This window comes from Scyliorhinus torazame, chromosome 1 (assembly GCF_047496885.1).
Source record: "Scyliorhinus torazame isolate Kashiwa2021f chromosome 1, sScyTor2.1, whole genome shotgun sequence".
NCBI classification, from domain to species: Eukaryota; Metazoa; Chordata; class Chondrichthyes; order Carcharhiniformes; family Scyliorhinidae; genus Scyliorhinus; species Scyliorhinus torazame.
In genome coordinates, this window is record NC_092707.1 from 293360835 (window position 1) to 293371421 (window position 10587).

Here is a 10587-nt window from a genome sequence, read left to right on the forward strand (position 1 = left end):
TGGTCTTTTCAGTTGCTGAATATAAATGAACTCTTATGCTGCAATGAATTTATATTGTTCCCATGTGACATTAGAATGCCTTATGCTGTAATTTCCTTATTTTAAAGTCAATAAAGATTTTAATTTGAAACAAATTGCCCAAGTTAAAAGGTGATGTTGTCATCATAATCAGCTAGTTTTGACCCCGCATATTGAAGTTGCTTGATGCAGCCTTTCCCTGGAAGTTTTCTAATGCTTGTTACAATTACAACCATATGAGTGAATTTTTAATACCTCGCAAGCATTAACACTTTCATAGCGACACCTGCCTATTGATTCCTTCAACATAAACACCCTGGGGTTACCATTGAACAGAAGCTTAACTGCGCCAATTATATATAATTATTCAAGAGCAGACTCGAAGCTGGAAATTCTGCAATGAGTAACTGACCTCCTGACTCTCCAAAGCCTGTCTACCATTCACAGAGCGGAAGTCGGAGGTGTGGTGGAATACGCTCCATTTGCCTGGATAGGTGTAGTTCTAACATCACTCACGAAGTTCGACACCATCCAGGACAAAGCAACCTGCTTAATTGCTACCACTTCCACCACATTGATTTGCTCCACCACCAACCTACAGCAACAGCAGAGGACCACCTACGAGATGCACTGCAGCATCTCACCAAGGCTCCTTCAACAGCGACTTGCTGTGCTAACAAAGAATGTTTACAGATTCTGCTGAGGTAAGGAAACGTCAACTTTGTTGGAACTTTACCACAGACTACATCTTACCACCAGGTTGTACGAGAGAGCAAGATCGTAAGACATTGCATCACTTCCTGTGATGATGTATACTGTGTCTCATTAGAATATCACACATTTAGAATGAACCCCTGTGTTACAGACTCTGATCCTGAAATGAAATGAAATGAAAATCGCTTATTGTCACAAATAGGCTTCAAATGAAGTTACTGTGAAAAGCCCCAAGTCGCCACATTCCAGCGCCTGTTCGGGGAGGCTGGCATGGGAATTGAACCGTGCTGCTGGCCTGCCTTGGTCTGCTTTCAAAGCCAGCGATTTAGCCCTGTGCTAAACCAGCCCCTGCAATCCTCCCCATAATCCTCCCCATTATACTACATCTGCTGCAAGTTTCTAGTGACATGCACTGTGGTGGTTTCACTAGTCCATTCAGACAGGTCCTCAGCTCCATTGGCGGGGATTGGGGGTTTGAGTCCTCTCTACTGTGTGGTGGTATACATTACTGTAAGTACACAAAGGGTTAATGTACATACACTACACCTAGCTGGACACTAGAGGGAATACCAGAGACATGACACACAGACAGTCAACCAATAGGTCAGTAAGATAGGACACGACCAATGGGCAGTCACGATACGCACAGAGGTGACACTACCACAGGAGGGCATTACACCAACCCATATAAAAGAAAACAAGAACGACAAAAACAACACCAATGAAACTACAACTGGCACGACATGGCACAACTCTGCAAATGTGCGACACTGTTACTGCTCAGCTCAGTACAATGACATACCATGACAGGACGATGCATCTTACCACTTCACGTTTGCTTCACTACCAACAGGCAACCTGGCTTTCAGGACAGTTGCCATCAAGAATTACCACCAGACTTCCGGGTGCGGCGATCACCAGACAAAGACCCGCTGCAGTGCGGGTCGTACAGGCCTATTTCCCTCTTGAACGTAGATACCAAGCTTTTGGCCAAGGTGATGGCGACGAGGATAGAGGACTGTATCCCTGGGGTGGTGCATGATGATCAAACGGGGTTTGTTAAAGGGAGGCAATTGAATGCTAATATATGGAGGCTGTTGGGGGTGATGATGATGCCCCCACTGGAGGGGGAGGCGGAGATAGTGGTGGCGATGGATGCAGAGAAAGCATTTGATAGAGTGGTGTGGGACTACCTGTGGGAAGTACTGAGGAGATTTGGATTTGGAGAGGGGTTCATTAGATGGGTTCAGCTCCTGTACAGGGCCCCGGTGGCAAGTGTGATTACAAATAGGCAACGATCTGACCACTTCCGAATATATAGGGGTACAAGACAGGGATGTCCCCTGTCCCCGTTACTGTTTGCATTGGCAATTGAGCCATTGGCCATAGAGCTGAGGGGCTCTAGGAAGTGGAGGGGGGTACTTAGAGGAGGAGAAGAGCATCGGGTGTCATTATACGCGGATGATTTGTTGTTGTATGTCGCGGACCCAGTGGAGGGGATGCCTGAGATAATGCAGACACTCAGGGAGTTTGGAGAATTTTCAGGATATAAATTGAATATGGGGAAGAGTGAACTGTTTGTGATGCACCCCGGGGAACAGGGCAGGGGAATAGGCGATTTACCGTTGAGGAGGGTAATAAGAGATTTCCGGTATTTAGGGATCCAGATGGCCAGGAACTGGGGAACCTTGCATAAGCTTAACTTGGCACGACTGGTAGAGCAGATGGAAGAGGACTTTAGGAGGTGGGACATGGCGCCCCTGTCATTGGCGGGCAGGGTGCAGGCGGTTAAAATGGTGGTCCTTCCGAGGTTTCTTTTTGTGTTCCAGTGCCTCCCTGTACTGATTACAAAGGCCTTTTTTAAGAAGGTGGACAAGAGTATTATGAGCTTTGTGTGGGCTGTAAAGATCCCAAGAGTAAAGAGGGGGTTCCCGCAGCGCAGTAGGGACAGAGGGGGACTGGCACTGCCGAGTCTAAGTGATTATTATTGGGCCGCCAACGTGTCAATGATATGTAAGTGGCTGAGGGAAGGGGAAGGAGCAGCGTGGAAAAGACTGGAGATGGCGTCCTGTAGGGGAACTAGCTTAAAAGCACTGGCAACGGTGCCGTTACCGTTCTCCCCGAAAAAATACACTACAAACCCAGTGGTGGTGGCAACTCTGAAAATTTGGGGGCAGTGGAGACAACATAAGGGAGTGACGGGTGCCTCAGTGTGGTCCCCGATAAGGAACAACCATAGGTTCGTCCCGGGAAGGATAGATGGGGGATTTAAATCTTGGCAGCGAGCAGGAATTGCGAAATTGAAGGACTTGTTCTTAGACGGGATGTTTGCGAGTCTGGGAGCACTGACAGAAAAATATGGGTTGCCACCTGGGAATGCATTTCGCTATATGCAAGTGAGGGCATTTGTGAGGCAACAGGTGAGGGAATTTCCGCAGCTCCCGGCGCAAGAGATCCAGGACAGAGTGATTTCAGGGGCATGGGTGGGTGATGGTAGGGTGTCGGATATATATAGGGAAAATGGGAGGAGGAGCTGGAGGAAGAGATTGAGGAGGGGCTGTGGGCAGATGCCCTAAGTAGGGTAAACTCTTCGTCCTCGTGTGCCAGGCTCAGCCTGATACAATTCAAGGTTCTACACAGGGCGCATATGACGGGAGCAAGGCTGAGTAGATTTTTTGGAGTGGAGGATAGGTGCGGGAGATGCGCGGGAAGCCCGGCGAACCGCACCCACATGTTTTGGTCATGTCCGGTATTGCATGGGTTCTGGGTGGGTGTGGCAAAAGTGATCTCGAAGGTGGTGGGGGTCCGGGTCAAACCAAGCTGGGGGTTGGCTATATTTGCAGATGAGCCGGGAGTGCAGGAGGCGAGAGAGGCCGACGTGTTGGCCTTTGCGTCCCTAGTAGCCCGGCGAAGGATTCTACTTATGTGGAAAGAAGCTAAGCCCCCGGGTGTGGAGGCCTGGATAAACGACATGGCAGGGTTTATAAAACTGGAGCGGATAAAATATGCATTAAGAGGTTCGGCTCAGGGGTTCACCGGACGGTGGCAACCGTTCCTCGACTATCTCGCAGAGCGATAAGGGAAAATAGGAAAGGTAGCAGCAGCAACCCAGGGAGGAGGGGGGTGGGGGGGGGGCGGAGGGCTCATTGGGGTCTTCAGGGGTTCTATGTGTGTGTTTATATATTAGTTATTTATATTTGATTTCACAAAGTTACTATTTTAGTTATTATTTCTGTTGTTTCTTATTTTGTTGTTGGCAGTTGCCGTTAGTTAGCATATTATTTATTTAAAAAATGATCAATGTATATATTATTACAAAGTTGTAAAATGGGAAATGTTTGTTTGATCGAAAAACTTTAATAAAATATATTTTTTTTTAAAAAGAATTACCACCACAAGCATCGAAAGAAAAAAAAGAGTCCAAATCAGACACAACAAAGTGATGTGACCATTTCTTGGTTCCTTCAGAACAGGGACACTGATGGCGTTTACAATGCAATGCCACCATCAACATCACCAACTCACCAACCAAACAAGAAAGCCACTCGACCATAATAATTAATGAACATTGGACTCATGCAAATGATTTGGACTTATTGTTTAATGATCACTGTTATCATAACTTGTACAGAGTATCACTCATCTACCTAGTTTGTTCAATTTTCTTTAACACTGTACAGAAAATATGTAACATGAAGAAAGGGGGGATGTGGTGATATACATCACTGTAAGTACACAAAGGGTTAATGTACATACACTACACCTAGCTAGACACTAGAGGGAACACCAGAGACATGACACACAGACAGTCAACCAATAGGTCAGTAAGATAGGACACAACCAATGGGCAGTCACGATACACACAGAGGTGACACTACCACAGGAGGACATTACACCAACCCATATAAAAGGACACATCACACATGCTCAGTCTCTTTCCAGTGGAGACACTCAGTGAGTACAGACATAGGGTTGATTGAGCATCATACCCACCATGTGGATTGTAGCAGACTGGTTCGTCAGTCTGAGTAGTTATATCAAGATTAACTGCAGAGTCGAATCCAAGTAGGAGAACTGTTGATAGTTTAATAAACGTGTTAAAGCTATCTCCAAGTCTGACCTTTCCTTTGTCAGAGTGCACATCAAGGAAGAAGCTTATGCTATGACAAGAGCATAACAAAACATACTGGGCAAAGGAAAAATTTGTAGATCTCTCTAGTTGTCATTTGGATCTCTCAATGAACGCAGCATCTCTGGTGTTTTTGATTGTGTAGGTGACTACGTCGACTGTGTAGAAGGCTGCATGTGTGAGGCATATTTTGCACTTCTGTTCTAACCATGCCATTATCTGTTTGGATGAGGTAGGTCTGTGGACAGTGTCCGTTCAACCACTTGTCTATAATGGTTTTGGTCCAAATTGCCTGTCCTGCTTGGCTGTCTGGCAGGTTATGTGTTTTGAGATGTTTCTCATAGTTCCACATCTGGCTGAAATGATACCCATCCTTTTTTGTCCAAGTCATCAGTTTATACACACGGCATGGATGTGTGTGGGAGAGGAAGGAGTTGAATTACATACAAAGATAGAAACCAGGAGCAGGAGTAGGCAATTCAACCGTTCAAACCTGCTCCACCATTCTATATGATCATGGATGTTCCTCTATCTCAAAACCATACCCCCACACTTTCCCCATACCCCTTGACGGTTTAAAGTCTAGAAATCTATCTATTTTCTTCTGTATATTCAGTGACTTGGCCTTCACAGCCCTCTGTGGTAGAGAATTTCACAGGTTCACACCTTTTGAATGAAGAAGTTTCTCCTCATCTCAGTTCTAAATGGCCTACCCTGTAACCTGAGGCCTTGGGCGTCATTCTCCGACCCCCCGCCGGGTCGGAGAATGGCCGTTGGCCGCCGTGAATCCCGCCCCCGCCCCCGCCGAAGTCTCCGCTCCCGGAGATTGGGCGGGGGCGGGAATCCGGCCGCGCCGGTTGGCGGGACCCCCCGCTGGATTCTCCGGCCCGGATGGGCCGAAGTCCCGCCCAGGAATTGCCTGTCCCGCCGGCGTAAATCAAACCTGGTATTTACCGGCGGGACCAGGCGGCATGGGCGGGCTCCGGGGTCCTGGGGGGGGGCGCGGGGCGATCTGACCCCGGGGGGTGCCCCCACGGTGGCCTGGCCCGCGATCGGGGCCCACCGATCCGCGGGCGGGCCTGTGCCGTGGGGGCACTCTTTCCCTTCCGCCTCCGCCACGGTCTCCACCATGGCGGAGGCGGAAGTGACTCTCCCCACTGCGCATGCGCGGGAAACTGACAGCGGCCGCTGACGCTCCCGCGCATGCGCTGGGAAACTGACAGCGGCCGCTGACGCTCCCGCGCATGCGCCGCATTTCCGCGCCAGCTGGCGGGGCAACAAACGCCATTTCCGCCAGCTGGCGGGGCGGAAATCCCTCCGGCGTTGGCCTAGCCCCTCAATGTTGGGGCTAGGCCGCCAAAGATGCGGAGACTTCCGCACCTTTTTGCCGGCGCGATGCCCGTCTGATTTGCGCCGGCTTTGGCGCCAGTCGGCGGGCATCCCGCCGTTGGGGGAGAATTTCGCCCCTTGTTCTGGACCCCTCCGCAGCCAGAGAAAACAACACCCCTGCATCCAGTCTGTCCAGCCCTGTCAGAATTTTATACCTTTCAGTGAGATCCCCTCTCATTCTTCTAAATTCCAGTGAAGACAGGCCCAGTCGACCCAACTCTTCTTATCCAGCAATCCAATTATCCCAGGAATCTGGAGTGGGATTCTCCGACCCTCCGCGCCGAAATCACGCTTGGCGCGGGGGCAGAGAATTACCCAAAATAGGCCCCCACGCCAGTACGTGATTCTCCGACGACCGGAGAATCGGCGCGGCGCCGGTCGTGGGCCGTTGGAAAAGGCCCCCCGGTGATTCTCCGCGCTCAACGGGCTGAGTGCCTGCCGGCGTGGTTCTAATGTGGTTCCACCCGGCGGGAACTCAGAGTCGCGGCTGATGTGGCGTTATGGTGGGGGGACGTGGGGATCGGACACCGAGGGAGACTCCCGCCCCTCAAAGGGAGATTCCCGCCCCTGGTGAACCTTTGCTGCACTCCCTCAGCTTTCTTCCCATTAGGTCTTCACATGGTGCTAAACCATTTTGATGCGGAGTTGAATGATAGCTCAGAAGTCCAAGTTCAAAGTTATCGGTCTTCTTCAATAATGCTTACACTGTATGTATTCCTCTTTCACCTTAACCTTTGTTTTTAGGGTATACTGGTGAGCCGGGAGTATGGAAAAAATCTATATGATACCGTGAACTCTTTAAAGTATTCATTGGCTGGCTGTGGTCCATTGTAAGGGATTCCATGTGTTATAAATCTCTCTGTCAGTGATGTAATCACTGTTTCAGAAGTGTGATCTTGCAGTCACTTGATTTCTATTCATCTGGAGTATGACCAAGAACAGTTTACCTCTGTGTTTAGGGAGCTCCACCCTAAGGCATTCCCATGGTCTCGATGGAAAGAATCATAGAATTTACACTGCAGAAGGAGGCCATTCGGCCCATCAAGCCGATACCGGCCCTTGGAAAGAGCACCCCACTTAAGCCCCCACCCCATCCCCGTAACCCAACCTAACCTTTTGGACACTAAGGGGCAATTTACCTAACCTGCACATCTTTGGACTGTGGGAGGAAACCAGAGCACCCGGAGGAAACCCACACAGACACGGGGAGAAAGCGCAAACTCCACACAGACAGTCACCCAACGCCGGAATTGAATCCAGGATCCTGGAGCTGTGAGGCAGCAATGCTAACCACTGTGCCACTGACATCAATGTTTCTCTTGTCTGCTAATGATGAATCACAGAAGTAATACGGTTTGATATCATCGTTTCCAATAATTGAGAGAGACCTGGCCACAAAGCAGTTTAACTTGTTCTGGCTCAACATGTTATGGTGCCTGTGGTAAACCACTGTTGCACCTGTATTAGGTGATGTACGGTGGGACCTGTACTACAGGTTCGCCGGTAGTCCCTGCCTGCTGGCTCTGCCCAGGAGGCGGGGTATAAATATGCGTGTCCTCCAGCCAGCAGCCATTTCTCCAGCTGCTATGGGAGGCCACACATCTGATAGCAATAAAGCCTCAGTTGGATTCAACTATTGTCTTTGTCCAATTGATCGTGCCTCAATTTATTGCTATCAGTTTCTAAGGATGGACCTCCATATCAAATCGGATCGCCTGCAACTGGATCTGCACTCAAGTTGAAGTGTTGGGTGCTCTGAGATACAGACGAACCAACACGGTTGTGATTGGTACAACGCAGTTTTATTCTGTTAAACTATTTATACAACAAACTTGGTACTCAGCACGTGGTGACTGTGTGAGTGTCTGGCTTTGAGGTCCTTGCCCTGTGCCGTCTCCTAATGGACTGCCCAGGAAGTGTTGTGTTTCTTGTTTGTACTGTGTATGCTCTTGTCTGTGATTGGCTGTCGTGTTATGTGTGCTAATTGGTCCGTTGCTCTGTCTATCATAATGTACGTGTTTATGTGCTGTGATGTTCACTTGAATATCATGACATCCCCCTTTTTTTACAAGATTATGTGCCTACGTGGTTATAAATAGAAATGAGTCCTGAGTGCAGCTAAATGTGTGTGTGCATGTAATATTTACAGCATGTACATGGGGCTTAACTATATACAAGGGGCGATGTCGGGCGTGACATGCTAACGAGGTTGTACCATAACAAAACGAAAAACAACGTGGAAATGTGGAACGATAAAACGAATGCCTGTAACGAGAAAAACAGTGGTTGCAAGAGTTCAACGTGTAAACAGTCTCATAAGTCCAGTCTAGTAGGTGGGCGACGAATTCGGGTTGACCGCCTCAAAGGTGGGTCGGGAAGCACCGGCTGAGGTGCGGGCCTGGCCACTGGCGACGGAAGGGGCATGGTAGAAGGCACCTCCACGAAGTCACTATCAGGAACCACTGGAGGACATGGCGTCAGTGTAAGGTCTTGTTGCGAGCGTGGAAGTAGGCAAAGAGCCCGGCGATTGCGCCTACGCACGGATCCATCAGGCATGCGTACCAGGAACGAGCGGGGAGCCACACATCGGAGAACTTCGGCAGGTGCTGACCAGCCACCTTCTGGTAGGTGGATGCGGACGTCGTCTCCAGGGGCCAGGGCGGGAAGATCAGTTGCCCGTGTGTCGCACGATCTCTTCTGGCGACCGCGCTGCAGTTGCATCCAATGCAGTACCGGAGCATGGTCTATTGTTGGTGCCAGGATGGAAGGCACAGTGGTTCTGAGGGCGCGACCCATCAGCAGCTGTGCTGGTGCGAGACCAGTGGCTAGTGGGGCCGAGCGATAGGCCAGCAGGGCGAGGTAGAAGTCCGATCCGGCAGCAGCAGCCTTGCAGAGGAGCCGCTTGACAATGGGAACGCCCTTCTCCGCCTTTCCATTTGACTGGGGATGCAGAGGGCTGGACGTTACGTGTGTGAAGCCATACGAGGCCGCAAAGGACGACCATTCCTGGCTGGCAAAACAGGGCCCATTGTCCGACATGACAATCATCGGAATGCCGTGGCGAGCAAAGGTGTCTTTGCAGGCCCTGATGACAGCAGACGACGTCAAATCGTGCAGGCGTATGACTTCTGGGTAGTTTGAGAAGTAGTCAACTATGATGACATAGTCCCTGCCGAGTGCGTGAAACAGGTCGACACCCACCTTCGCCCAGGGGGACGTCACCAGCTCATGGGGCAGAAGCATCTCAGGAGGTTGCGCCGGCTGAAACCTTTGGCGGGTTGTACAGTTGAGCACCATGTTGGCAATATCGTCACTGATGCCCGGCCAGTATACCGCCTCTCGGGCCCTCCGTCTGCACTTCTTGACCCCCAAGTGGCCTTTGTGTAGTTGGTCGAGAACCAGCTTGCGCATGCTGTGCGGAATCACAATCCGGTCCAGCTTCAGAAGGACACCATCAATGACGGCCAGGTCGTCTCGGACATTGTAGAACTGCGGGCACTGCCCTTTGAGCCACCCTCCCATCATGTGGCGCATCACACGCTGTAGAAGGGGGTCAGCCGCAGTCTCTCGGCGAATACGGGCCAGACTGGAGTCGTCAGCCGGCAGATTTGCCGATGTGAAAGCCACCTGCGCCTCGACCTGACATACGAACCCCTCCGCATCTGGCGGCGTGCTCACTGCTCTGGATAGGGCATCCGCAACGATGAGTTCCTTCCCTGGAGTGTAGACCAGTTGGAATTTGTACCTCCTGAGTTTAAGTAGGATGCACTGGAGGCGAGGGGTCATCTTGTTCAGGTCCTTGTTTATTATGCTGACCAGGGGGCGGTGGTCAGTTTCGACAGTGAACCGGAGAAGACCATATACATAATCATGGAACTTGTCTAAACCGGTTAGCAAGCCCAGGCATTCCTTTTCGATCTGCGCGTAGTGCTGCTGTGGGGGTCATGGCCCGCGATGCATAGGCAACTGGGGCCCATGATGCCGTGTCATCCCGCTGCAGGAGCACTGCTCCAATGCCGGGTTGGCCGGCATCAGTTGAGATTTTGGTGGCACGAGACGTGTCGAAGAACGCCAACACTGGTGCCGTAGTGAGTTTGCATTTGAGCTCCTCCCATTCCAGCTGGTGTGTGTGTTGCCACTGGACCTCTGTGGACTTTTTGACGAGGTGGCGCAGAGTCGTTGTGTGGGAGGCAAGGTTGGGAATGAACTTTCCCAGGAAGTTCACCATGCCAAGGAAGCGTAGCACTGCTTTCTTGTCGGCCGGCTGCGGCATGGCTGTGATGGCGCTCACCTTGTCTGCATCCGGTCGGACCCCTGACCGGGAGATATGGTCCCCC

At 50.7% G+C, this 10587-nt stretch overlaps 1 long non-coding RNA gene across 1 annotated transcript; it reads left to right on the forward strand.

Annotated features, from left to right (window-relative positions):
* The first annotated feature begins 500 nt into the window (after positions 1-500).
* On the forward strand, positions 501-4838 carry LOC140385554 (uncharacterized). The gene is made up of 2 exons (XR_011933439.1): positions 501-722; positions 4117-4838. It is a non-coding gene; the product is annotated as an uncharacterized lncRNA (long non-coding RNA).
* Positions 4839-10587: the final 5749 nt, after the last annotated feature.